This window comes from Oncorhynchus kisutch, linkage group LG29, assembly GCF_002021735.2.
Source record: "Oncorhynchus kisutch isolate 150728-3 linkage group LG29, Okis_V2, whole genome shotgun sequence".
NCBI lineage: Eukaryota > Metazoa > Chordata > Actinopteri > Salmoniformes > Salmonidae > Oncorhynchus > Oncorhynchus kisutch.
Genome location: NC_034202.2, coordinates 3385489 through 3412518, shown reverse-complemented (window position 1 = coordinate 3412518; position 27030 = coordinate 3385489). Strand labels below are relative to the sequence as shown.

At 45.0% G+C, this 27030-nt stretch overlaps 20 non-coding genes across 20 annotated transcripts; all 20 read right to left on the bottom strand.

Moving 5' to 3' along the window:
• Positions 1-19102: 19102 nt before the first annotated feature.
• trnag-gcc (transfer RNA glycine (anticodon GCC)) lies at positions 19103-19172 on the bottom strand. Its single transcript has one exon. It is a non-coding gene; the product is annotated as a tRNA-Gly (tRNA).
• Positions 19173-19281: 109 nt separating this feature from the next.
• On the bottom strand, positions 19282-19353 carry trnad-guc (transfer RNA aspartic acid (anticodon GUC)). The gene has a single exon. It is a non-coding gene; the product is annotated as a tRNA-Asp (tRNA).
• A 553-nt stretch (positions 19354-19906) lies between these two features.
• On the bottom strand, positions 19907-19977 carry trnag-gcc (transfer RNA glycine (anticodon GCC)). Its single transcript has one exon. It is a non-coding gene; the product is annotated as a tRNA-Gly (tRNA).
• A 110-nt stretch (positions 19978-20087) lies between these two features.
• On the bottom strand, positions 20088-20159 carry trnad-guc (transfer RNA aspartic acid (anticodon GUC)). Its single transcript has one exon. It is a non-coding gene; the product is annotated as a tRNA-Asp (tRNA).
• A 552-nt stretch (positions 20160-20711) lies between these two features.
• trnag-gcc (transfer RNA glycine (anticodon GCC)) lies at positions 20712-20782 on the bottom strand. The gene has a single exon. It is a non-coding gene; the product is annotated as a tRNA-Gly (tRNA).
• Positions 20783-20893: 111 nt separating this feature from the next.
• Positions 20894-20965, bottom strand: trnad-guc (transfer RNA aspartic acid (anticodon GUC)). The gene has a single exon. It is a non-coding gene; the product is annotated as a tRNA-Asp (tRNA).
• A 553-nt stretch (positions 20966-21518) lies between these two features.
• Positions 21519-21589, bottom strand: trnag-gcc (transfer RNA glycine (anticodon GCC)). Its single transcript has one exon. It is a non-coding gene; the product is annotated as a tRNA-Gly (tRNA).
• A 111-nt stretch (positions 21590-21700) lies between these two features.
• trnad-guc (transfer RNA aspartic acid (anticodon GUC)) lies at positions 21701-21772 on the bottom strand. Its single transcript has one exon. It is a non-coding gene; the product is annotated as a tRNA-Asp (tRNA).
• A 552-nt stretch (positions 21773-22324) lies between these two features.
• On the bottom strand, positions 22325-22395 carry trnag-gcc (transfer RNA glycine (anticodon GCC)). Its single transcript has one exon. It is a non-coding gene; the product is annotated as a tRNA-Gly (tRNA).
• A 111-nt stretch (positions 22396-22506) lies between these two features.
• Positions 22507-22578, bottom strand: trnad-guc (transfer RNA aspartic acid (anticodon GUC)). The gene has a single exon. It is a non-coding gene; the product is annotated as a tRNA-Asp (tRNA).
• Positions 22579-23131: 553 nt separating this feature from the next.
• Positions 23132-23202, bottom strand: trnag-gcc (transfer RNA glycine (anticodon GCC)). The gene has a single exon. It is a non-coding gene; the product is annotated as a tRNA-Gly (tRNA).
• A 111-nt stretch (positions 23203-23313) lies between these two features.
• trnad-guc (transfer RNA aspartic acid (anticodon GUC)) lies at positions 23314-23386 on the bottom strand. The gene has a single exon. It is a non-coding gene; the product is annotated as a tRNA-Asp (tRNA).
• Positions 23387-23938: 552 nt separating this feature from the next.
• On the bottom strand, positions 23939-24009 carry trnag-gcc (transfer RNA glycine (anticodon GCC)). Its single transcript has one exon. It is a non-coding gene; the product is annotated as a tRNA-Gly (tRNA).
• Positions 24010-24121: 112 nt separating this feature from the next.
• Positions 24122-24193, bottom strand: trnad-guc (transfer RNA aspartic acid (anticodon GUC)). Its single transcript has one exon. It is a non-coding gene; the product is annotated as a tRNA-Asp (tRNA).
• Positions 24194-24746: 553 nt separating this feature from the next.
• Positions 24747-24817, bottom strand: trnag-gcc (transfer RNA glycine (anticodon GCC)). Its single transcript has one exon. It is a non-coding gene; the product is annotated as a tRNA-Gly (tRNA).
• Positions 24818-24928: 111 nt separating this feature from the next.
• On the bottom strand, positions 24929-25000 carry trnad-guc (transfer RNA aspartic acid (anticodon GUC)). The gene has a single exon. It is a non-coding gene; the product is annotated as a tRNA-Asp (tRNA).
• Positions 25001-25553: 553 nt separating this feature from the next.
• Positions 25554-25624, bottom strand: trnag-gcc (transfer RNA glycine (anticodon GCC)). Its single transcript has one exon. It is a non-coding gene; the product is annotated as a tRNA-Gly (tRNA).
• Positions 25625-25735: 111 nt separating this feature from the next.
• Positions 25736-25807, bottom strand: trnad-guc (transfer RNA aspartic acid (anticodon GUC)). Its single transcript has one exon. It is a non-coding gene; the product is annotated as a tRNA-Asp (tRNA).
• A 553-nt stretch (positions 25808-26360) lies between these two features.
• trnag-gcc (transfer RNA glycine (anticodon GCC)) lies at positions 26361-26431 on the bottom strand. Its single transcript has one exon. It is a non-coding gene; the product is annotated as a tRNA-Gly (tRNA).
• Positions 26432-26542: 111 nt separating this feature from the next.
• Positions 26543-26614, bottom strand: trnad-guc (transfer RNA aspartic acid (anticodon GUC)). Its single transcript has one exon. It is a non-coding gene; the product is annotated as a tRNA-Asp (tRNA).
• Between the last annotated feature and the right edge of the window lie 416 nt (positions 26615-27030).

The following is a 27030-nucleotide window of genomic DNA, read 5'->3' as shown; positions in this document are numbered from 1 at the left end:
TCAGACGTCGATGGATATGACAGATGACCAATAGACAACAATCTTAATTTTCCACACATGGGGAAAATGTAGTTGCGTACCTTTCTTCCTTCCTCTCTTCCTGTGTTCTGTCATCACTTATTTACCTCCTTCCTCCCTTCCTCTCTACCTTATTTCATTTCATTCATTTCATTCATTTCATTCATTTCATATTTCCTTTCGTACTTATTTCCTTCCTTCCTTCCATCCTTCATTTCTTCCTTCCCTTTATCCTCCCTCCCTCCTACCCCTTTTCCCTTCTTAGAAGTGATCACTGATCTGCCATAACTGCATAGGTTTAAGAAACACTTGAATTCACCTATCCAATGTTGTACCAGAGAATACTTCAAGAAGAGGTGTCAACATCTCTATAGGGGAAGCAAGGGCAAATTGAATGAATAGTAGTACTGGGTTGTGAGAATGCCGTAATTGGCATTTTATCGTACAATATTTCAGAGAGAGAATCCTAACCATCCCTCCCCATGCTACAGGTTGTTCAATGGATCAGAATTCCCAGTTTCCCCCAGTATTCCCTGGCCCATCACTGTCAGTGGATTTACTGTTGTAATGCTGCTTGGAGGGCTACTATGGCACACCACTACGTCCATTCCCCTAGGGTCCTATTTGGTACACTGATTGAATGTAGCTTGTGTGCGCATTTATGCATGGGTTTATTTGCTAAACTTGTTGTGAATGGAGAGAGGGAGCGAAGGAAAGACAGAGAGGGAAGGGGGTGCAGGGCTATCAACGGAGTGCTTCAAACACTATCAGCCACGTCTCCTGGGTAATTTGCCATCCTGCATTCTTTCAAACTTCAAAGGATCCACTGTGTGTCGGAATACTGAGAAAGGGGGAGGAGGGGGTAGAGAGGATAGAGGGATGGAGAGAAGGAGAGGGAGAGAGAATCAGATTTCTCTAATAAATGCTGACACCAGGCTTGTTTGATATTAGATTCAGGGACCGGTTTGATTTGTTATCACCTTTCAAAGTGTTCAGATGTCCTTCAGAGAAACAGGCTGACTAGTAGAGTACCACTCACCCAAACCAACCGAGCAGCCGATGAGGAAGGAAAGGCGAAAGGCAGGTAGAGAAAGAGGATATAGTGATCAGGCATGATACCCAGCCTAAAAATGACTACTAAATGCGTATTGATCAAACCGATCAGTGTAACTAATTGATGGAACAATTAGCACAAAATCAATTGATCTTATTAACAGTGCTCTTGATAAGTCTTTCTTTGGAATTCTATATGAGGGATTATCACAACAAACACACATGCAAGCAGATAAACACCCACTTCTAAGTTGATTCAAGGTGAGAAACACCTTTCATGTTTTAACTTTTCATTCTCAGTAGCTATGTTTCCATTAACTTGTCCAGTGATTTTTTGTTGAGGTTTAGAAAGTTTGCATAGACAATAGATGTGACAAGTGCCTGCTAGGTTGCGTTACAATTTAATGACTATCCTGTGTTGATAAAAACAGCTGGCAATAATGATGTCACACCTAAAAAAAACACTGTTTTGCAAAAACATACATTGTCTAATACAAATGTAGTGGTTGAAGTGGTTCCATTACCCATTTAGACAAATTGCGCATTAATAAATTGGCGACAGCCTGTATGCCCTCCCACCTATCTGTTTCATGTCTCAATGAGTCCGCCTGGGTAGAATGCAATACTTGACTAATGTTTGCCACATTCTAATAATTGTCATGTGGGGGCCACAGTGTCTCCTGACCCCTCCTGTCTCAGCCTCCAGTATTTATGCTGCAGTAGTTTATGTGTCGGGGGGCTGGGGTCAGTTTGTTATATCTGGAGTACTTCTCCTGTCCTATTCGGTGTCCTGTGTGAATCTAAGTGTGCGTTCTCTAATTCTCTCCTTCTCTCTTTCTTTCTCTCTCTCGGAGGACCTGAGCCCTAGGACCATGCCCCAGGACTACCTGACATGATGACTGCTTGCTGTCCCCAGTCCACCTGGCCATGCTGCTGCTCCAGTTTCAACTTCCACCTGACTGTGCTGCTGCTCTAGTTTCAACTGTTCTGCCTTATTATTATTCGACCATGCTGGTCATTTATGAACATTTGAACATCTTGGCCATGTTCTGTTATAATCTCCACCCGGCACAGCCAGAAGAGGACTGGCCACCCCACATAGCCTGGTTCCTCTCTAGGTTTCTTCCTAGGTATTGACCTTTCTAGGGAGTTTTTCCTAGCCACCGTGCTTCTACACCTGCATTGCTTGCTGTTTGGGGTTTTAGGCTGGGTTTCTGTACAGCACTTTGAGATATCAGCTGATGTACGAAGGGCTATATAAATAAATTTGATTTGAAATTTGATTTGATGTGCCGACATATCTCCAAGGGCCGTGCCACGATGGAACTTGCACTACTGGACATCTGAAATAATTGTATGGTGAAATTTGGCATCGAACCAGAAACACAAGGTGAAGCAATTCAGCCATTCTTGAAAGTCAGGACAATTCTTGTCCTGCAAATAAATATTTTGCAGGAAGTAGGCATTTCTAATTCAATGTGGAGTGGAGTTTATAGTTAAGTGATGACATGTTCTTGTACCTGCAAAAGTATTCCGCAATCATCATTTATTCAAAAAAAGACAGTTTCCATCATATTGTCGCAATAAAGAAAGTTTGACAAAATAAAAATCCACCCAGTCGACCAGATAAAAATCTTAGCAATCTTTAGAAAATGTTTCCTATATCTGATGTTTCCATGACACACACACTCACACACACACACACACACACACACACACACACACACACACACACACACACACACACACACACACACACACACACACACACACACACACACACACACACACACACACACACACACACACCTCCTCCTGCAGTCTCATTAGTTTTACAATGTGAGTAGAGCCATATCGGTGCTGATACCTGCCAGCTCAGGTGGGTCTGTACAGGGATCAAAGGCCTTCTGTTTACCTCCAACCCCATACCTGTCACCACTACAACTTCCATCACAGACACTTACCAGACACTAATGTGTTTGTGTGAGTTTGGGGGGGGGGGGGTTCTCTGTGTGTGTGTCCCATACACGTTCTGTCTCTCCTGCCTACTCTGTCACTTCCTTAATCCTCTCTTCCCCTCAGGGTGTCACAAACACTCTTCCACTCTAGTTTGTTTTCTGTTGTTGTTCATTTCTTTGTAGAAAATGTGTTTGAGGTGATTTGGTCATTTCTCTCCTTTTTATACCTCAGCTGTCATGTGAAGTCTCAATCTGTTGTGGTGTTGTTGTGTTTGGTTCCCTCTCTTTTGGGTTTGTGTAGATCTTCGAGTGGGAGAAAACAGTAATCTGTCAGAAGGTGTCTATACTTACAGTGAATACATTTGCATTGTGTGTGTGTGTATGTTTGTGTGTGCTTGTGTGTTTGTGTGCGTGTGTGCATACGTAGGTGGAGAATGGTCTGGAATCCCACCCAATGTGTAAAGGCTCAGTGCCATTATCCTTGCAAGGTGGAGTATTGAAAGGTATTGAAAACAGGGGTGTCAATCATTTTGACACCTACACTATCGTTCAAAAGTTTGGGGTCACTTAGAAATGTCTGTGTTTTTGAAAGAAAAGCTAGTGTGAGGCCTTGGTGCACAGCTGAACAAGAGGACAAGTACATTATAGTGTCTAATTTGAGAAACAGACATCTCACAAGTCCTCAACTGGCAGCTTCAGTGTCTGTGTTCTTTTGCCCATCTTAATATTTTCTCTTTATTGGCCAGTCTGAGATATGGCTTTTTCTATGCAACTCTGCCTAGAAGGCCAGCATCCCGGAGTCGCCTCTTCACTGTCAAACTTCTTATGGCTTGGGGACAGTATTTCGACGGATGAGAAGCATGCCCAAAGTAACTGCCTGTTACTCAGGCCCATAGCATATGCATATAATTGGTATATTTGGTTAGAAATCACTCTAACGTTTCCAAAACGGTTAAAATAATGTCAGTGAGTATAACAGAACTGATATGGCAGGCGAAAACCTGAGGAAAATCCATCCAGGAAGTGGGATATTTTTGATGTAGGTATTTTCAATTGAATGTCTATCGTATATCTAATGGGTTAGGACCCAGGTTGTAGTTCCTATGGCTTCCACTAGATGTCAACAGTCTTTAGACATTCTTTCAGGCTAGTTTTCTGAAAAATGAAGAAAAAGGAGACCTTTCTGTCAGTGGACTGTAGAATCATGCACTGCTGGTTTGGGCACGTGACCTAGTGCATGCCCTTCATTGTTTTTTCCTTTCTATTGAATACGCTATTGTCCCGTTTAAATATTATTGATTATTTAGACAACCTGAGGATTAATTATTAACACCGTTTGACATGTTTCGACCAACTTTACCGGTACTATTAGGATGTATTCGTCTGGATGTTGAGACCACCTTTGAGCCAGTGGATTACTGAACAAAATGCGCCAACAAAACAGAGTTTTTGGGATATAAAGAGGGACTTTATCGAACAAAACAAACATTTATTGTGTAGCTGGGACTCTTGTGACTGCAACCATATGAAGATCTTCAAAGGTAAGTGAATCATTTGATCTATTTCTGACTTTTGTAAGCGGGGCGCTGTCCTCAGATGATCGCATGGTATGCTTTCGCCATAAAGCCTTTTTGAAATCTGACAAAGCGGCTGAAGAAGAAGAAGTCAAGAGAAAAAAACTCAAGAAGTTCATCGTTAAGCCGATGTATAACACTTGTATTTTTTCTGAAGGTTTATTATTATTTTATTAATTTATTTTATTAATTATAAATTTATTATTATTATTATTACCATTTCTGTATTTTGAATTTGGCGCTTTGAAATTTCACCGGATGTTGTCGAGGTGGGTCGCTACAGGAAAGCCTGCGCCAGAAAGGTTAACGTTGAGACTGCTGTTTTGCGGGTACTATTTAATGAAGCTGCCAGTTGAGGACTTGTGAGGAGTCTGTTTCTCAAACTAGACACTCTAATGTACTTGTCAGTTGTGCACCGGGGCCTCACACTCCTCTTTCTATTCTGGTTAGAGACAGTTTGCACTGTTCTGTGAAAGGAGTAGTACACAGCATTGTACGAGATCTTCAGTTTCTTGGCAATATACTACATAATTGCAAAATGGTTTTCTAATGATCAATTAGCCTTTGAAAATGATCAACTTGGATTAGTTAACACAATGTTCCATTGTGGCGTGATGGTTGCTGATAATGGGGCTCTGTAGATATTCCATAAAAAACAGCCGTTTCCAGCTACAATAGTCATTTACAACATGAACAATGTCTACACTGTATTTCTGATCAATTTGATGTTATTTTAAGGGACACAAAAATGAACTTTAATTAAAAAACAAAGACCTTTCTAAGTGAACCCAAACTTTTGAACGGTAGTGTACCTATTTCAGATTTTGTTTTATTACTTGTTAAACAAAATGTTGTTCTATGAGCAATTTTAATATGAGAAAATAATATAATTTTCCATTGTTTTTTGCATAGAATATACAGCAGCTCAGTATTTGAATAATTGATTTTATACAGTCATTTTGGCTCATCTTTATCAACGGTGTCAATAATTTCAACCCTACTGTACGCTTGTGTGTTTGCTCTGTTTAAACCACACGTGTCTACTTAGCGATCAATACCCATATGAAACCCTTAGCCTAACTGTCCAGCCAGCATGGAATCATCCTCCAGATTTATAGCTTGTAATCAGATGCAAATGGCTCCCTTGCTACTCTGTGAGACCCTAGTAAAACATAGAGTATTGATATGTCATCCACTTTTAGAAAATTATCCCGTTTGCTTTCGAGTCAGTAACCCTGCTATTTTGACATAGTGTGTATTCAGCTCCTGTATCCTCTCTGGAGTCCAGTTCTATAAATATTTATCCCTTTAAGCCAGGTGCTGTTGTTCAACGAGCTCTATTCCCGCTGACAGGAAGGTTTTCCCTGCATGAAAACAGACTGTTTACACAGCATACTGTTAGCACAGTTATCCAGATTGGTGGAGGAGCTGGAGGAAAATGGAATGACTGTTGATAAAGCTTTAGTGATACAGTAAAAACAGGTGATGACGTCTGTCTGTCTGTCTGTCTCTCTCTCTCACTTCTCCCATTGACATGTTCTACCTCTCTCTCTCTCTCTCTCCCCCCAGGACTTTTTCTGTCTGTCTGTCTGTCTGTCTGTCTGTCTGTCTGTCTGTCTGTCTGTCTGTCTGTCTGTCTGTCTGTCTGTCTGTCTGTCTGTCTGTCTGTCTGTCTGTCTGTCTGTCTGTCTGTCTGTCTGTCTGTCTGTCTGTCTGTCTGTCTGTCTGTCTGTCTGTCTGTCTGTCTGCCCGTCTGTCCGCCCGTCTGTCCGTCCGTCCGTCCGTCCATCCGTCCGTCCGTCTGTCCGTCTGTCTGTATGTTTCTAAAGAATAGTGATTGGAGATCAAGGTCAGTCCTAGCGTGTGTATCGTGTGTGGTGTGTGTGTGTTGGTGTGTGTGTGTGTGTGTGAGCGCGTGTCTGAGTGTATGTGTGTGTATTTTTGTGTGTGTTCTCGTTTGTGTGTGTTTGTGTGTGGGGGGGTGGGGTGGGGGGGGGTAGCTAGGCTTTTGGCTGGGGTTTATATCTCATCAACCAGGTACTAATGTCAGTGCCCAAGAAAAACGATAAAACCCTTTGCCCCCATTGCTTTGCATTATATTCTGTCCTCAAATGAAAAAGAAGAGGAATAATCCATTTGTATAAATGTTTTCCTTTTATTTTGCTTCCTCTGCTCCTGCTGTCCCAGATCAGGGTGAGGATAATGATGAAGAGAGACTGAAAGTAAATGACAGGAAAGTTGAGCATGGCATTCCATTACACATTAGATGGAAAAAATGTAATTCCTCTGTTTAACTTTGTTGTGCAGAGTTACTCTTCTCTCACCTTTCCTTCCCATTGCCAATGGAAGTGTTTTTTACTCTGCCAAGGTACGAACACACACTAGGGAGGGAAACCGCTTACCCCCCCCCCCCCCCTCTATTCTACTCAAACCTCCTAATTCCGGCTCCTCCACCATTGCAACTCAGCAAATATAGCGAGGTATGGTTTAATTTTCTGGCCCACGTCTCAGCTCACAGACTCATGCATTTTTCAACAACATCCTCCAAGCCTCCCCTCCCTCCTTACCCCTTCCACTCCAAGATCATATGCCCATTCTGGTACCTGTACTTTGAGATCATATGCCCATTCTGGTACCTGTACTTTGAGATCATATGCCCATTCTGGTACCTGTACTTTGAGATCATATGCCCATTCTGGTACCTGTACTTTGAGATCATATGCCCATTCTGGTACCTGTACTTTGAGATCATATGCCCATTCTGGTACCTGTACTTTGAGATCATATGCCCATTCTGGTACCTGTACTTTGAGATCATATGCCCATTCTGGTACCTGTACTTTGAGATCATATGCCCATTGCAGTACCTGTACTTTGAGATCATATGCCCATTCTGGTACCTGTACTTTGAGATCATATGCCCATTGCAGTACCTGTACTTTGCTTGATCAGCCAATCAGCTGACTGTGCCAAAGGTTAAAATGCATTACCGAGAGCAAGAGGGTCATTTAAGTAAACACCTAAAACTGGCATGTGTCTGATTTGTTGACCAATTTGCTTATGGTAATTTCAATAGATTTATGTAGGCTGAGAGTACTGATGGTTCAGCTGTAATTGTAAGGAGTGGTATCTGCAGTCTCATCCCACAGCATTTGTAATGCATTTATTTTTAGTTATCTAGTTATCAAAAAAATTACATCAAACTTCTGTTACCCCTGAGATGCATTTCTCTCTCTTCTGTTCCAGTCATCCTCACGATTCTTTTTTAATATATATTTTTAAGTAGTCCCTTATTTTATTGAATAGAGATAGAGGGATGACTGTACTGAAAGGAAACGATAGAGGTTGGGTCAAATGGAAGTAGGCCGGATTCAAAGCTATGCTGACAACATACCATAGGCATGTAGGCAGGAGGCTGCAACCTACCACTAGACCTGCCAGTTCACAGTAAATGAGATGTTCACCACATACTGTTTTATACTGGATTTTATGTTTTAGTCTTGTGTCTTATGTGTAGGCACCAAGAAGGCATATGTTTCAGCACCATGGACAGCGGTGAAAGGAGGATTCTGAGACCTGGCATTCAGCACCACTGGACAGTGGCAGCAGCCATCTCAGGTGATGCTTCTCCAATACACTACTTTTGACCAGGGCCCATAGGACTCTGGTCAAACGTAGTGCACTATGTAGGGAATAGGGTGTCATTTGGGACACCGCCTTTGACACTGCATCTACATCCTACTTATGGAGAGTCACTGGACTTTACCCCTGTGGAGTATATAGTTGTCAGGGCATGGCTGGCGTGTGAATGAGAAAGGTCTGTTAGAGACTCAGGACACGAGAAAGGTGAGAATGGACGGAGAATGTGTGTGTGTGTGTGCCTGTGTGTGTGTGAGGGCGTGTGTGTGTGTGGACCAGAATGTCCTTACAAGTGACAAGAATGTCCTGACAACATAGAAAAACAAGAACAGTTCAGAAAACATTTAGCATGTCCTGAAAAGTGATAAGGGTTAGGTTAAAGGTTTGGGGTTAAGCTTGGGGTTAAGCTTGGGGTTAGGGTAAGGGAAAGGGAAAGGGTAAGGGTTAGGTTTAGGGTTTAGGGGTTCAGGAAAATAGGATTTTGAATGGGAATACATTTTTACTCTCCAAAATGTCCTGACAAGTAATGAAAACATAGTTGTGTGTGAGTGCATGTGTGCGTGTGCGTATACTGTATGAACTGGATTCACACCCTCAGGGCCTGGGGGAGGGGATGTGGGGATGACAGGAGAGCAAGGAGAGTGGGATGGGGTCAGAAGATGGAGGGGAAAACAGAGGGAGTGAAATTACCTTGTGCCTCACTGTGGTGACACTGGATGAAAAGGGTCCATTTCAGCAGATAGAAGAATCTTTTCTGCTGGTTCTAACTGAATTTGGAAATGAGTGTGTAAAAGGTCGAACGGACAACTTGTCACGGCCGATGCTGGAACAAGAACAAAGCGCAGCGTGGTGAGCGTACATTATCCTTTATTTTGGAATGACGCCAAGAAAACCAGAAACAATACAAAACTACGTGAAGCTTACGAGGGCTAAGTGCCACAAACACAAGTCAACTACCCACACTGAAAGGAGGGAAAAAGGGCTACCTAAGTATGATTCCCAATCAGAGACAATGATAGACAGCTGTCCCTGATTGAGAACCATACCCGGCCAAAACAAAGAAATACCAAAACATAGAAAATAGAACATAGAATGCCCACCCAAATCACACCCTGACCAAACCAAAATAGAGACATAAAAAGCTATCTAAGGGCAGGGCGTGACACAACTGGAGAAACAAGGAAGTGAGAAGCAGAAAATACCTCAATGAAGATAATGCTAAAGGGAGTAGCTAAAGGTACAGTATATGTTTTATTTAGCTAAATAACTAGAATCAAGAATGTTAGCGAATTTGGCCAGAAGCCAGTACGGCTAGCTAGCTAGGCTTGATAGGGGGGAAAAGCTTCCCTTCAGACAAATAAACGTTTACCCCCTATCAAGCCTCAAGGTGACAGCTAACGTTTTAAAACGTTCATGCTTACATTTTGTTTGTGGTTAATATAAGCTAACCTAATTAACACGAACACACAAGAATGTTAGCGAATTTGGCCAGAAGCCAGTACGGCTAGCTAGCTAGGCTTGATAGGGGGGAAAAGCTTCCCTTCAGACAAATAAACGTTTACCCCCTATCAAGCCTCAAGGTGACAGCTAACGTTTTAAAACGTTCATGCTTACATTTTGTTTGTGGTTAATATAAGGTTCTAAAGAGGCGACGTTCTAATATACTTAAATGTTCCTGCGACATTCGCATGAACCATGTCTAGAATATTATCTTATATTCTGAGAAAATGGCAACCATGTTCTGTATATGTTTTGTGTGATGTTGATGGAATATTCAACCAACACTCAGAAATCTTGACACATGAATGTTCTTGCAACATTCCCAAAGTTGTGGGAATGTTTGTTATCAGCTGGGTAGCTAGTTCCAATTTGAATAAAGCAGGTATTGTAGCAACGTTGTGGTATAGCTATGTGAAATGACAATATTTCTTGCAATATCAACACAATTTGGATGAATGATTTACACATTGACAGTGTGCAGTGGATCACAGACCAACGCCCCACTGGTCACACACTGGTTTAACCAACATTGTTTCTACATCATTTCAATTAAATTACATTGAACCAATACGGAATAGACGTTGAATTGAAACCTAATACTGCCATGCAATTAATTATTTTATTCACGTTGTCAAAACATTTTAGTCCCTAGCCCATTTCTTCAAAGTTTTTAGCTTGTAGGTAAAGTCTTCGTATGAGAATTGCACGGGAATAGCCCTCTCAGAGAGCGGCTACTTGTCGGACTATTCAAGGAGAGTTGGGGTGAAGCATTAGGTTGCTATTAAAACAAATTGAATTGCTTTCATGGAGGATCGGCTTGAATTGTGAAGATGACCACACAATTAATTTCATTTATAAGGACACAGGGCGAGACCCAGATGCAGACATGGGAGGCAGATGGTTTGAGTCTCTGATAATTATTGTAATCTAAGGGACAGGCAAGAGAATGGCCGTGGATGGGCAAAACATCCTAAACAAGGTCAGAGTCCAGGAGGATCGCTGGGAAAGGACGGCCCCTACTCCCACGTCGGAAGCGTCAACCTCAACCACAAACTGACGAGTCGGGTCCGGAAGGATGAGGATGGGGCAGTAGGGAATCGTTGATTTAGTTCCCCAAAAGCCTTGTCCGCTGCTGATGGGCTGCCTATGAGCTAACTCCCTAATTTGCTCCATAATAGCCTTGAACCCTTGGTCGTGGCGTTCCTTCAGGGAACGAAGCCCTTCCAAAAGGTCCAGCAGTTGCTCCTCATGCCTCCGAATGGTGGCTCCCTGCAGGGAGACAGCGTGGCGGGTCTGGTCCAAGTCTGGGTCTGCCATGCCCAGTTCATACTATAAGGGCACAGGGCGAGACCCAGATGCCGAGACGGGAGGCAGATGGTTCGAGTCTCTGATATTTATTCAAGTGACAGGCAAAACATCATAAACAAGGAGTCCAGGAGGTACAGAGTGGCAGGTAGGCTCAAGGTCAGGGCAGGCAGTATGGTCAGGCAGGCGGGTTCAGAGTCAAGGAAGGCAAGGGTCAAAACCGGGAGGACTAGCAAAAGAAAGAAGAAAAAGCAGGCACATGGAAAAGCACGCTGGTAGACTTGACAAGACAAGACTAACTGGTAACAGACAAACAGGAACTCCAGAATAAATCCCCAGGGACTAATAGGGAAAACGGGTGACACCTGGAGGTGGGTGGAGACAATGACAAAGACAGGTGAAACAGATCAGGGCATGACATTAATAATAAGACAAATCTATTGGTTTTCTACACAAAGGAAATGTTGTGATCCATTTAATAAGCACAAGAGACCAGCAAAATTGATAAAAGATTGTGGAGGCAGGAACAGTAACATCTAGTGGTACTTTCACAATACTTTTTGCTAAATAATGTAAGTGACTTCAATTACTAATTGAACAGGAGAATTAAAAATATCACCAGATTCACAGGGAATACATTACATAGTATGGAGAAGCAATTCTCCAAGCCACTGCTTCATACTACTTAGAGAACTGATACTGTATACCCGTTGTTGGGGTGGGATTGGCATGGGGTGGCACTGGTCCATGGGTGGCTTTTGACAATTTTGGGGGGATTGGTTATGTCTTACTGTTGGGTACTATATTTATTGAATATTATCTGAATACTATATTTAAAATGGCCAATTTGGGTGCAATCAATTAGCTAAATTTCTCTACTAATTTTGCTAGCTTCAGAAAAGATTTGAGAACAATTTGAGATGGTGGGTGTCGAAATCCTCTTTCTTGTATTTGAGGTGGAATGACCCCTGCTTTATATATTAAGGATTCTTGGCTGATGTTTTGGTCACTTTTAAATGCTGGTGGTGCTTTCACTCTAGTGGTAGGTGCAGCTCATCCAGGATGGCACATCAATGTGAGCTGTGGCAAGAAGGTTTGCTGTGTCTGTCAGCGTAGTGTCCAGAGCATGGAGGTGCTACCAGGAGACAGGCCAGTACATCAGGAGATGTGGAGGAGGCTGTAGGAGGGCAACAACCCAGCAGCAGGACCACTACCTCCGCCTTTGTGCAAGGAGGAGCAGGAGGAGCACTGCCAGAGCCCTGCAAAATGACCTCCAGCAGGCCACAAATGTGCATGTGTCTGCTCAAACGGTCAGAAATAGACTCCCTGAGGGTGGTATGAGGGCCCGACGTCCACAGATGGGGGTTGTGCTTACAGCCCAACACCGTGCAGGACGTTTGGCATTTGCCAGAGAACACCAAGATTGGCAAATTCGCCTCTGGCGCCCTGTGCTCTTCACAGATTAAAGCAGGTTCACACTGAGCACATGTGACAGATGTGACAGAGTCTGGAGACGCCGTGGTGAACGTTCTGCTGCCTGCAAAATCCTCCAGCAAGACCGGTTTGGCGGTGGGTCAGTCACGGTGTGGGGTGGCATATCTTTGGGGGGCCACACAGCCCTCCATGTGCTCGCCAGAGGTAGCCTGACTGCCATTAGGTACCGAGATGAGATCCTCAGACCCCTTGTCAGACCATATGCTGGTGCGGTTGGCCCTGGGTTCCTCCTAATGCAAGACAATGCTAGACCTCATGTGGCTGGAATGTGTCAGCAGTTCCTGCAAGAGGAAGGCATTGATGCTATGGACTGGCCTGCCCGTTCCCCAGACCTGAATCCAATTGAGCACATCTGGGACATCATGTCTCGCTCCATCCACCAACGCTACGTTGCACCACAGACTGTCCAGGGTCTGGGAGGAGATCCCTCAGGAGACCATCCGCCACCTCATCAGGAGCATGCCCAGGCATTGTAGGAGGTCATACAGGCACGTGGAGGCCGCACACACTACTGAGCCTCATTTTGACTTGTTTTAAGGACATTACATCAAAGTTGGATCAGCCTGTGATGTGAAAAGTGGTGTAAAGGATCTATTTGGACATAACTTCTGTTGACTACACAACATGGCAGATATCTATTTGGGTTGTTTTGGTCTCTGAGCGCTGTACTCAGAGGATTTAGTCTCCTAGCTGATCGGATATACTCCAGGTTACGGTGGTCAGTCCAGATGAGGAAAGGGTGCTTAGCCCCCTCAAGCCAGTGTCTCCACACCTTCAGGGCCTTAACCATAGCCAACAACTCCCTGTCCCCCACATCATAATTCCGCTCCGCTGGCCCGGGCTTCTTCGAAAAAAAGCACAGGGGCGGAGCTTCGGTGGTGTACCCCAGTGCTGTGAGAGCACGGCTCCAACCCCAGCCTCGGATCTGTCCACCTCTACTATGAACGCCAAAGAAGGGTCCGGATGCGCCAACACTGGCGCATCGGTGAGCAGCACCTTCAAATGACGGAAAGCTCCGTCCGCCTCTGCTGACCACTGCAAAGGCACCGGCCCCCCCCTTCAGCAGTGAGGTAATAGGAGCCGCTACCTGGCCAAAACCCCGGATAAACCTCTGGTAGTAATTGGCAAACCCTAAGAACCGCTGCACTTCTTTTACCGTGGTCGGAGTCAGCCAATTACGCACGGACTTGACGTGGTCACCCGCCATTACTACCCCCGAGGTGAAAATGCAATAACCCAGGAAGGAAACGGCTCGTTTGGAAAACTCACATTTCTCCGCCTTCATGTACAGGTCATGCTCCAGCAGTCGCCCAAGAACCTTGCGCACCAGAGACACATGCGCGGCGGGTGTAGCGGAGCAGATCAAGCTTTGTCAATATACACCACCACACTCTGTCCATGCAGGTTTCTGAGAATCTCGTCGACGAAGGATTGAAAGATGGCTGGAGCATTCTTTAACCCGTACGGCATGAGGAGGTACTCATAATGGCCAGATGTGGTACTAAATGCGATTTTCCACTCATCTCCCTCCCGAATACGCACCAGATTATACGCGCTCCTGAGGTCCAGTTTCGTGAAGAATCGCACCCCGTGAAATGATTCCAACGCCGTAGCGATGAGAGGTAGTGGGTAACTAAAACCCACAGTGATGGACCTCGATAATCAATACACGGATGCAAACCACCCTCCTTTTTCTTCACAAAAAAAACTAGAGGAGACATGGTGACATGGAGGGCCAAATATACCTCTGTCCCAGGGGTTCCGTGACATATGTCTCCATAGCCAACGTCTCCTTCTGGGACAAAGGATACACGTGACTCCTGTGTAGTGCAGCGTTTACCTGGAGGTTTATCACGCAATCCCCCTGTCGATGGGGTGGTAATTGGGTTGCCTTCATCTTACTGAAGGCGACAGCCAAATCGGCATACTCAGAGGGAATGCGCACGGTGGAAACCTGGTCTGGACTCTCCACCGTTGTCACACCGATGGAAACTCCTACACGCCTGCCTGAACACTCATCGGACCACCTCTTAGGATTGTGAATAGCCAGCCAGGGAATCCCCAGCACCACCGGAAAAGTGGGAGAATCGATAAGGAACAGACTAATCCGCTCCTTATGATTCCCCCGTGTAATCATCTCCAGAAGAATCGTGGCCTCCCTGACCAGCCCTGACCCTAACGATCGACTATCTAAGGAGTGCACGGGGAAGGGGGGGTCTACCTTGACTAACGGAATCCTCAACCTCCGGGCGAGTCCGCGATCTATAAAGTACCCCGCTGCACCTGAATCGACTAGCGCCTTATGCTGGAAAGAGCGAGAAAACTTAAGGAAACAAATTAATAAAAACATGTGACCAACAGGAAGCTCTGGGAGAGTGTAGTGCTGACTCACCTGGGGTGACCGAGGAGTGTTCTGCCTGCCCTCTCGACTACCAGATGGACTCCTCCAGCACCGACCAGACGTGTGCCCTCTCTGGCCACAACTGGTACAGGAGGAGCCTCCTCCTCCGGTCTCCCTAGATGCAGCCCAACCTAGCTTCATCGGGATGGGAGAGGGAAGGCCAGGAGGTGGAACTGACAGGACCCTTTCAGAACGTCCGCGAGCAGCCAGCAGATTGTCTAGCCGGATCAACATGTCTATTAGCTCATCCAGGCTGAGCGTAGTGTCCCGACAAGTCACCTCCCTGCGGACGTCCTCCTGTGGAAGGTCCTGCGCGCTCCTCGTCCCCTGAACTGAGATGGAACAACCTCTCACCCGCCGCTCGGCCCTCCGGAGGGTGATCGAACACGGCCCGGAAACAGTGGGTGAACTCCGGGTAGTGGCCCCTCGCTGAGTCGGGCCCATTCCAGACGGCATTGGCCCACTCCAGGGCTCTCCCCATCAGGCAAGAGATGAGGACACTCACGCTCTCCTCGTCCGAGGGAACCGGCCGAACGGTGGCCAGGTAGAGCTCCAGTTGTAGCAGGAATCCCTGGCACCCCGCCGCCGCTCCATTGTACTCCCTCGGAGGCGTAATATGCAGAGCGCTGGCACCGGATCCCGCTGGAGGAGATGGTAGAGTTGCAGGTGGGAGGGTAGGTGTGGTAGTAGGGAGACCACTCCTCTCCCAGCGATCCATCCTCTCCATCATTTGAGCCATCGCTGATCTGATGCGATAGAGAATGGACGTGTGATGAAGGACTCTCTCCTCCATCATGGGGAGAGGGGTGGTCGCTGCTCCTGCTGACTCTATATCGGTGGTGCGGGCTTCTGTAACATCAGGAGAGTGATGGGTGTGTAGTCAGAGAGCAGACGTTTCACGGGAAAAAACGCTTTAATGTCCACAGTAAACTGAAACAGGTACAAAAATTGGTGAAGCCAAAACACAGGCGCAACACAACCCAAAGATTGTTACATAAACCGGACAGTGAAAACCCAAAATGAACAATACACTTCCAACGTACAATGACAACAAGCCCGCACAAACACAAGCGGGCTGAACAAACTTAAATAATAACCACCCTGAAACCCCAACAAGGAACAGGTGAAAACAATTAGACTAAAACAAACGAAAAGGATAAAGGGATCGGTGGCAGCTAGTAGACCAGCGACGACGACCGCCAAGCGCCACCCGAACAGGAAGGGGAGCCACCTTCGGTGATATTCGTGACATGCCGCTTCTGGTCCGCCAACTAAGCGGTTGAAGACTTGGAAGTAAATGCTAATATGGAGCTGAAGGATGGTGGCTGCTGTTCCCACCCCATCGTTGCCCATGCCAGGGTATTGCCCAAGAGTAGAGAGTTGACGTATGCGATCATGGACCAATCGGTGTGGAACGAGGAGGACTGTGGCCGTCACACCGCTTGGAGGCTGGAGTTCCCTGGAGGAACGACGGCGATGCCTGTAGCACTGGGCGATGAGACTTGGGCATTGTCTCCTCCTGGGTTAGGGTTGAGCCGTGGTTGGAGGGAATCAGTAAGTGTCCAGAGAGTCTCTGATATTTGGGAGAGTTGTTCTTGCTGCCGCCCCAGCAGTGCTCTTTGTTGGGTCTTAGCATTCTGGATTTGGGTGATCTCTGCTGGGTCCATGTTGAGGCAGAAGCTTGCTGTGACGTGGTAAGGTTGGACCCAGGTGCAGAGAAGAGACCAGACAAGGAATCAGTGGTTAAGGATAAGAGCACAGTAGAGTACAGCACAGTACAGTAGAGTTAAGTTTAGTACAGTACAAATGTATTACAGTGGGACTGTTGTACAGTGCCCTCCGTAATTATTGAGACAGCGAAGCATTATTATTTTTTTGGCTCTATACTTCAAACGTTTGGATTTGAAATCAAACAATGACTATGAGGTTAAAGTGCAGACTGTCAGCTTTAATTTGGGGGTATTTTCATATCCAGTGAACAATTTAGAATTTATTGGCACTTTTTGTACATAGTACATTTACATAGTACATTTTAGGCCACCAAAAGTATTGGGACAAATTAACTTATTTGTGTATTAAAGTAGTACAAAGTAAAGTATTTGGTCCCATATTCATGGCACGACTACAAGCTTTTGTCTCTAAACTTTTTTTAGATGCATTTGCTGATTGTTTTTGGTTGTGTTTCAGATTATTTTGTGCCCAATAGAAAGAATGGTAAATAATGTATCACTTTTATTGTAAATAAGAATACAATACATTAATGTGGATGCTACGATGATCAAGAATAATCCTGAATGAATCGTGAATTATGATAAGTGAGAAAATTACAGACGCACAAATATCATACAGACATTCTTACGCTCCAACCAGTCACTAATCAGTGTCTGTGCAGTTACTGTACTGTATTGTACTAACCTATTCTATACTTTTCTTTACTGTACTGCATGGTGTTCTACTGTACTGTTATGTGCTGTCTAAACTTGGGAAACAGACATCTATGATTGGTTCAGATTTGGACTGACCAAATTTCAACTACATTTCAACGTTCAATGGAAGTCCATTCGCTGCTCAGTGGGTGAGGGGGCTGGTTATGGTAAATGGAAAGAGAGGGGGCTCATGGGTAGGTGTCAGTAAGAGCCGGGAGAAGTGACATTAACTGGAGAGAGAGATAAGAGAGACCAGGAGAGAGAGAGAGAGGGAGGGTTGTCCAGACTGTTTTCACACTTGTTTTGGCAACCACATGACAGAAAGAGAAAGAAAACTGTTATGAGCTGAACAGTGGAAGGGAGGACAGTAGCAGGTGACCCAATTATGGTTTGTGACTAGTAAGACTTCACATTGTAGCCAATTCTGTTACAGATTTTGGGGTAATTCTGGTACTGATTTGGTAACAGAATGATACTTTTTATTCACTTAATAACTAAATTGTTATCAGTAAAAAAACTAATTGTTTGGTCTACCTTTACTTGTTATTTCTGTGAACTTGCATTGTCCTCCTTATGAGGGACATAAATTTGAAAATATTCTAAAGATATGTGTTTGGTAACAGAATGATACTACGTACAGAAGGCAAATCATTTATGCAAAACTAAATATACATTTTGATATTAGATGTCAGGGGTTTTTACTTCATCATTATTGTGTTTTGATATATTTCTAATAACTTTTAACGTTTTACCGTTTTCTGCTAGATGTTTTCTAATACCCATTTTCACCTGTTTCACCAGAAATCAAATACTTTGCTTATTCAACATTTTTAAGATGGAAAATCATTTAACAATTATATGTAGCTGCTAGATACAGTAGATATATTGGGATGAGAGGCACACCCTCTTCATTACAGAGAGAAGCAAGCCAGAGCCACAGGTGATTAGTACAGGTCAATTTGTTGTCAGGATCCATGTGTTAGGAGGATTGAGACACTGATCAGTGACTGGCTGGAGCATAAATTTGTGTCAGTGATGTGTAGTCTGTTGGACCGAGAGAGACGTGAGATTAGGAGGTGGGGATGCATTCAGAGATGCACCGTTTGTAACACAGATCTTGGGATTGTTGCATGGGAAGGTCATGTGATCAGGTTAAACTCAGAGAGGCCTAACAGGGGGGCCTAACTTTAACAGTATTGAATAAAAGTAACAGTACCAAGTTAAATTACAGAACCTATACTTTGCAGTGTCTGGGTCTTCACACTCCTACTAACAAAAACATCTGTATAGTCTCAATGCTTAAACTAGCAACCTGCTGTGACCCCGTCTAGGAATGCTGGGACTTCACGAAGGTACAAGGAATCGATTTGGCTCTATACCAGGCACAGGCCACACAATCGTAGGTTGAAGGTGACGCGTTTGTAGGGATGTCCCGGGGCTTGTGTCAAATGCCAGGCTCAAGACAGTTCTCAGGCACTAGTTGGTTACTGGTTGTCCCTTTTAACAACTAAACCTTCACACTGTAAATCACCTCACACACTGGCACAGGACAATGCTTCACCAAAGTCATCTGAGAATGAGTGAATGTCCAAACTGACAAACCACACAAAGTGACATTTTTCAAGAGTCACTGAATTTCGACCAAGACCAACAGATTTCTGTTGGCCTGGCAATCGAACACAGATTCTTCCTCAGGGGTTTGCATACTTCACGAAATTACATGTCAAAACATCCTGCATGGCCGGGAATCGAACCCGGGCCTCCCGCGTGGCAGGCGAGAATTCTACCACTGAACAACCAATGCCTTGGAATACTGAGAAAGGCCGGAAATCGTATCAAAAGCTTATCTCCAAGCATATGTTTCGATTTGTGGGCTAAGCTACACTGTTCAACCTAAAAAAAGGAGGTCCTTTCTCCCCGTCGGGGAATTGAACCCCGGTCTCCCGCGTGACAGGCGGGGATACTCACCACTATACTAACGAGGAGCTGGTGTGTTGGACCTTTGAAAAAAACGTGGAGCATTGGTACAAACCATAAGTTTTGCAGTGTTGGGCTTTAACCCTTCTAACAAAAACATCTGTATAGACTGAATGGTTAGAGCTAGAAGCTGCTGTGACCCCTCTATGGAATGCTGGGACTCTCACGAACACGTACATGGAATCGATTTCGCTCTATACCACTCACAGGCCACACAATCGTAGTTAGAAGGTGACGCGTTTGTGGGATGTCCCAGGACATTGTCACAATGCCAAACTCAAGACAGTTGTCACTGACTAGTTGGTTACTGGTTTCCCTTTTAACAACTAAAGCCTTGCACAAAGTAAATCACCTCACACACTGGACATCTACAATGGATTGACCAAAGTCTCCTGAGAATGAGTGAATGTCCAAACTGAAAACGAAAGCAAAGTGAGATTTTTCAAGAGTCAGTTGAGATTTCGACCAAGACCAACAGAGATTTCTGTTGGCCTGGCAATCGAACACAGATTTCTTCCTCAGGGGTTGCATACTTCACGAAATTACATGTTCAAAACATCCTGCATTGGCCGGGAATCGAACCCGGGCCTCCCGCGTGGCAGGCGAGAATTCTACCACTGAACAACCAATGCCTTGGAATACTGAGAAAAGGCCGGAAATCGTATCATAAAGCTTTATCTCCAAGCATATGTTTCGATTGTGGGCTAAGCTACACTGTTCACCTTAAAAAAAGGAGTCCTTTCTCCCCGTCGGGGAATTGAACCCCGGTCTCCCGCGTGACAGGCGGGGATACTCACCACTATACTAACGAGGAGCTGGTGTGTTGGACCTTTGAAAAAACGTGGAGCATTGGTACAAACCATAAGTTTGCAGTGTTGGGCTTTAACCCTTCTAACAAAACATCTGTATAGACTGAATGGTTAGAGCTAGAAGCTGCTGTGACCCCTCTATGGAATGCTGGGACTCTCACGAACACGTACATGGAATCGATTTCGCTCTATACCACTCACAGGCCACACAATCGTAGTTAGAAGGTGACGCGTTTGTGGGATGTCCCAGGACATTGTCACAAATGCCAAACTCAAGACAGTTGTCACTGACTAGTTGGTTACTGGTTTCCCTTTTAACAACTAAAGCCTTGCACAAAGTAAATCACCTCACACACTGGACATCTACAATGGATTGACCAAAGTCTCCTGAGAATGAGTGAATGTCCAAACTGAAAACGAAAGCAAAGTGAGATTTTTCAAGAGTCAGTTGAGATTTCGACCAAGACCAACAGAGATTTCTGTTGGCCTGGCAATCGAACACAGATTTCTTCCTCAGGGGTTTGCATACTTCACGAAATTACATGTTCAAAACATCCTGCATTGGCCGGGAATCGAACCCGGGCCTCCCGCGTGGCAGGCGAGAATTCTACCACTGAACAACCAATGCCTTGGAATACTGAGAAAAGGCCGGAAATCGTATCATAAAGCTTTATCTCCAAGCATATGTTTCGATTTGTGGGCTAAGCTACACTGTTCACCTTAAAAAAAGGAGTCCTTTCTCCCCGTCGGGGAATTGAACCCCGGTCTCCCGCGTGACAGGCGGGGATACTCACCACTATACTAACGAGGAGCTGGTGTGTTGGACCTTTGAAAAAACGTGGAGCATTGGTACAAACCATAAGTTTGCAGTGTTGGGCTTTAACCCTTCTAACAAAAACATCTGTATAGACTGAATGGTTAGAGCTAGAAGCTGCTGTGACCCCTCTATGGAATGCTGGGACTCTCACGAACACGTACATGGAATCGATTTCGCTCTATACCACTCACAGGCCACACAATCGTAGTTAGAAGGTGACGCGTTTGTGGGATGTCCCAGGACATTGTCACAAATGCCAAACTCAAGACAGTTGTCACTGACTAGTTGGTTACTGGTTTCCCTTTTAACAACTAAAGCCTTGCACAAAGTAAATCACCTCACACACTGGACATCTACAATGGATTCACCAAAGTCTCCTGAGAATGAGTGAATGTCCAAACTGAAAACGAAAGCAAAGTGAGATTTTTCAAGAGTCAGTTGAGATTTCGACCAAGACCAACAGAGATTTCTGTTGGCCTGGCAATCGAACACAGATTTCTTCCTCAGGGGTTTGCATACTTCACGAAATTACATGTTCAAAACATCCTGCATTGGCCGGGAATCGAACCCGGGCCTCCCGCGTGGCAGGCGAGAATTCTACCACTGAACAACCAATGCCTTGGAATACTGAGAAAAGGCCGGAAATCGTATCATAAAGCTTTATCTCCAAGCATATGTTTGGATTTGTGGGCTCAGCTACATTGTTCACCTTAAAAAAAGGAGTCCTTTCTCCCCGTCGGGGAATTGAACCCCGGTCTCCCGCGTGACAGGCGGGGATACTCACCACTATACTAACGAGGAGCTGGTGTGTTGGACCTTTGAAAAAACGTGGAGCATTGGTACAAACCATAAGTTTGCAGTGTTGGGCTTTAACCCTTCTAACAAAACATCTGTATAGACTGAATGGTTAGAGCTAGAAGCTGCTGTGACCCCTCTATGGAATGCTGGGACTCTCACGAACACGTACATGGAATCGATTTCGCTCTATACCACTCACAGGCCACACAATCGTAGTTAGAAGGTGACGCGTTTGTGGGATGTCCCAGGACATTGTCACAAATGCCAAACTCAAGACAGTTGTCACTGACTAGTTGGTTACTGGTTTCCCTTTTAACAACTAAAGCCTTGCACAAAGTAAATCACCTCACACACTGGACATCTACAATGGATTGACCAAAGTCTCCTGAGAATGAGTGAATGTCCAAACTGAAAACGAAAGCAAAGTGAGATTTTTCAAGAGTCAGTTGAGATTTCGACCAAGACCAACAGAGATTTCTGTTGGCCTGGCAATCGAACACAGATTTCTTCCTCAGGGGTTTGCATACTTCACGAAATTACATGTTCAAAACATCCTGCATTGGCCGGGAATCGAACCCGGGCCTCCCGCGTGGCAGGCGAGAATTCTACCACTGAACAACCAATGCCTTGGAATACTGAGAAAAGGCCGGAAATCGTATCATAAAGCTTTATCTCCAAGCATATGTTTCGATTTGTGGGCTAAGCTACACTGTTCACCTTAAAAAAAGGAGTCCTTTCTCCCCGTCGGGGAATTGAACCCCGGTCTCCCGCGTGACAGGCGGGGATACTCACCACTATACTAACGAGGAGCTGGTGTGTTGGACCTTTGAAAAAACGTGGAGCATTGGTACAAACCATAAGTTTGCAGTGTTGGGCTTTAACCCTTCTAACAAAAACATCTGTATAGACTGAATGGTTAGAGCTAGAAGCTGCTGTGACCCCTCTATGGAATGCTGGGACTCTCACGAACACGTACATGGAATCGATTTCGCTCTATACCACTCACAGGCCACACAATCGTAGTTAGAAGGTGACGCGTTTGTGGGATGTCCCAGGACATTGTCACAAATGCCAAACTCAAGACAGTTGTCACTGACTAGTTGGTTACTGGTTTCCCTTTTAACAACTAAAGCCTTGCACAAAGTAAATCACCTCACACACTGGACATCTACAATGGATTGACCAAAGTCTCCTGAGAATGAGTGAATGTCCAAACTGAAAACGAAAGCAAAGTGAGATTTTTCAAGAGTCAGTTGAGATTTCGACCAAGACCAACAGAGATTTCTGTTGGCCTGGCAATCGAACACAGATTTCTTCCTCAGGGGTTTGCATACTTCACGAAATTACATGTTCAAAACATCCTGCATTGGCCGGGAATCGAACCCGGGCCTCCCGCGTGGCAGGCGAGAATTCTACCACTGAACAACCAATGCCTTGGAATACTGAGAAAAGGCCGGAAATCGTATCATAAAGCTTTATCTCCAAGCATATGTTTCGATTTGTGGGCTAAGCTACACTGTTCACCTTAAAAAAAGGAGTCCTTTCTCCCCGTCGGGGAATTGAACCCCGGTCTCCCCGCGTGACAGGCGGGGATACTCACCACTATACTAACGAGGAGCTGGTGTGTTGGACCTTTGAAAAAACGTGGAGCATTGGTACAAACCATAAGTTTGCAGTGTTGGGCTTTAACCCTTCTAACAAAACATCTGTATAGACTGAATGGTTAGAGCTAGAAGCTGCTGTGACCCCTCTATGGAATGCTGGGACTCTCACGAACACGTACATGGAATCGATTTCGCTCTATACCACTCACAGGCCACACAATCGTAGTTAGAAGGTGACGCGTTTGTGGGATGTCCCAGGACATTGTCACAAATGCCAAACTCAAGACAGTTGTCACTGACTAGTTGGTTACTGGTTTCCCTTTTAACAACTAAAGCCTTGCACAAAGTAAATCACCTCACACACTGGACATCTACAATGGATTGACCAAAGTCTCCTGAGAATGAGTGAATGTCCAAACTGAAAACGAAAGCAAAGTGAGATTTTTCAAGAGTCAGTTGAGATTTCGACCAAGACCAACAGAGATTTCTGTTGGCCTGGCAATCGAACACAGATTTCTTCCTCAGGGGTTTGCATACTTCACGAAATTACATGTTCAAAACATCCTGCATTGGCCGGGAATCGAACCCGGGCCTCCCGCGTGGCAGGCGAGAATTCTACCACTGAACAACCAATGCCTTGGAATACTGAGAAAAGGCCGGAAAATCGTATCATAAAGCTTTATCTCCAAGCATATGTTTCGATTTGTGGGCTAAGCTACACTGTTCACCTTAAAAAAAGGAGTCCTTTCTCCCCGTCGGGGAATTGAACCCCGGTCTCCCGCGTGACAGGCGGGGATACTCACCACTATACTAACGAGGAGCTGGTGTGTTGGACCTTTGAAAAAACGTGGAGCATTGGTACAAACCATAAGTTTGCAGTGTTGGGCTTTAACCCTTCTAACAAAAACATCTGTATAGACTGAATGGTTAGAGCTAGAAGCTGCTGTGACCCCTCTATGGAATGCTGGGACTCTCACGAACACGTACATGGAATCGATTTCGCTCTATACCACTCACAGGCCACACAATCGTAGTTAGAAGGTGACGCGTTTGTGGGATGTCCCAGGACATTGTCACAAATGCCAAACTCAAGACAGTTGTCACTGACTAGTTGGTTACTGGTTTCCCTTTTAACAACTAAAGCCTTGCACAAAGTAAATCACCTCACACACTGGACATCTACAATGGATTGACCAAAGTCTCCTGAGAATGAGTGAATGTCCAAACTGAAAACGAAAGCAAAGTGAGATTTTTCAAGAGTCAGTTGAGATTTCGACCAAGACCAACAGAGATTTCTGTTGGCCTGGCAATCGAACACAGATTTCTTCCTCAGGGGTTTGCATACTTCACGAAATTACATGTTCAAAACATCCTGCATTGGCCGGGAATCGAACCCGGGCCTCCCGCGTGGCAGGCGAGAATTCTACCACTGAACAACCAATGCCTTGGAATACTGAGAAAAGGCCGGAAATCGTATCATAAAGCTTTATCTCCAAGCATATGTTTCGATTTGTGGGCTAAGCTACACTGTTCACCTTAAAAAAAGGAGTCCTTTCTCCCCGTCGGGGAATTGAACCCCGGTCTCCCGCGTGACAGGCGGGGATACTCACCACTATACTAACGAGGAGCTGGTGTGTTGGACCTTTGAAAAAACGTGGAGCATTGGTACAAACCATAAGTTTGCAGTGTTGGGCTTTAACCCTTCTAACAAAAACATCTGTATAGACTGAATGGTTAGAGCTAGAAGCTGCTGTGACCCCTCTATGGAATGCTGGGACTCTCACGAACACGTACATGGAATCGATTTCGCTCTATACCACTCACAGGCCACACAATCGTAGTTAGAAGGTGACGCGTTTGTGGGATGTCCCAGGACATTGTCACAAATGCCAAACTCAAGACAGTTGTCACTGACTAGTTGGTTACTGGTTTCCCTTTTAACAACTAAAGCCTTGCACAAAGTAAATCACCTCACACACTGGACATCTACAATGGATTGACCAAAGTCTCCTGAGAATGAGTGAATGTCCAAACTGAAAACGAAAGCAAAGTGAGATTTTTCAAGAGTCAGTTGAGATTTCGACCAAGACCAACAGAGATTTCTGTTGGCCTGGCAATCGAACACAGATTTCTTCCTCAGGGGTTTGCATACTTCACGAAATTACATGTTCAAAACATCCTGCATTGGCCGGGAATCGAACCCGGGCCTCCCGCGTGGCAGGCGAGAATTCTACCACTGAACAACCAATGCCTTGGAATACTGAGAAAAGGCCGGAAATCGTATCATAAAGCTTTATCTCCAAGCATATGTTTCGATTTGTGGGCTAAGCTACACTGTTCACCTTAAAAAAAGGAGTCCTTTCTCCCCGTCGGGGAATTGAACCCCGGTCTCCCGCGTGACAGGCGGGGATACTCACCACTATACTAACGAGGAGCTGGTGTGTTGGACCTTTGAAAAAACGTGGAGCATTGGTACAAACCATAAGTTTGCAGTGTTGGGCTTTAACCCTTCTAACAAAAACATCTGTATAGACTGAATGGTTAGAGCTAGAAGCTGCTGTGACCCCTCTATGGAATGCTGGGACTCTCACGAACACGTACATGGAATCGATTTCGCTCTATACCACTCACAGGCCACACAATCGTAGTTAGAAGGTGACGCGTTTGTGGGATGTCCCAGGACATTGTCACAAATGCCAAACTCAAGACAGTTGTCACTGACTAGTTGGTTACTGGTTTCCCTTTTAACAACTAAAGCCTTGCACAAAGTAAATCACCTCACACACTGGACATCTACAATGGATTGACCAAAGTCTCCTGAGAATGAGTGAATGTCCAAACTGAAAACGAAAGCAAAGTGAGATTTTTCAAGAGTCAGTTGAGATTTCGACCAAGACCAACAGAGATTTCTGTTGGCCTGGCAATCGAACACAGATTTCTTCCTCAGGGGTTTGCATACTTCACGAAATTACATGTTCAAAACATCCTGCATTGGCCGGGAATCGAACCCGGGCCTCCCGCGTGGCAGGCGAGAATTCTACCACTGAACAACCAATGCCTTGGAATACTGAGAAAAGGCCGGAAATCGTATCATAAAGCTTTATCTCCAAGCATATGTTTCGATTTGTGGGCTAAGCTACACTGTTCACCTTAAAAAAAGGAGTCCTTTCTCCCCGTCGGGGAATTGAACCCCGGTCTCCCGCGTGACAGGCGGGGATACTCACCACTATACTAACGAGGAGCTGGTGTGTTGGACCTTTGAAAAAACGTGGAGCATTGGTACAAACCATAAGTTTGCAGTGTTGGGCTTTAACCCTTCTAACAAAAACATCTGTATAGACTGAATGGTTAGAGCTAGAAGCTGCTGTGACCCCTCTATGGAATGCTGGGACTCTCACGAACACGTACATGGAATCGATTTCGCTCTATACCACTCACAGGCCACACAATCGTAGTTAGAAGGTGACGCGTTTGTGGGATGTCCCAGGACATTGTCACAAATGCCAAACTCAAGACAGTTGTCACTGACTAGTTGGTTACTGGTTTCCCTTTTAACAACTAAAGCCTTGCACAAAGTAAATCACCTCACACACTGGACATCTACAATGGATTGACCAAAGTCTCCTGAGAATGAGTGAATGTCCAAACTGAAAACGA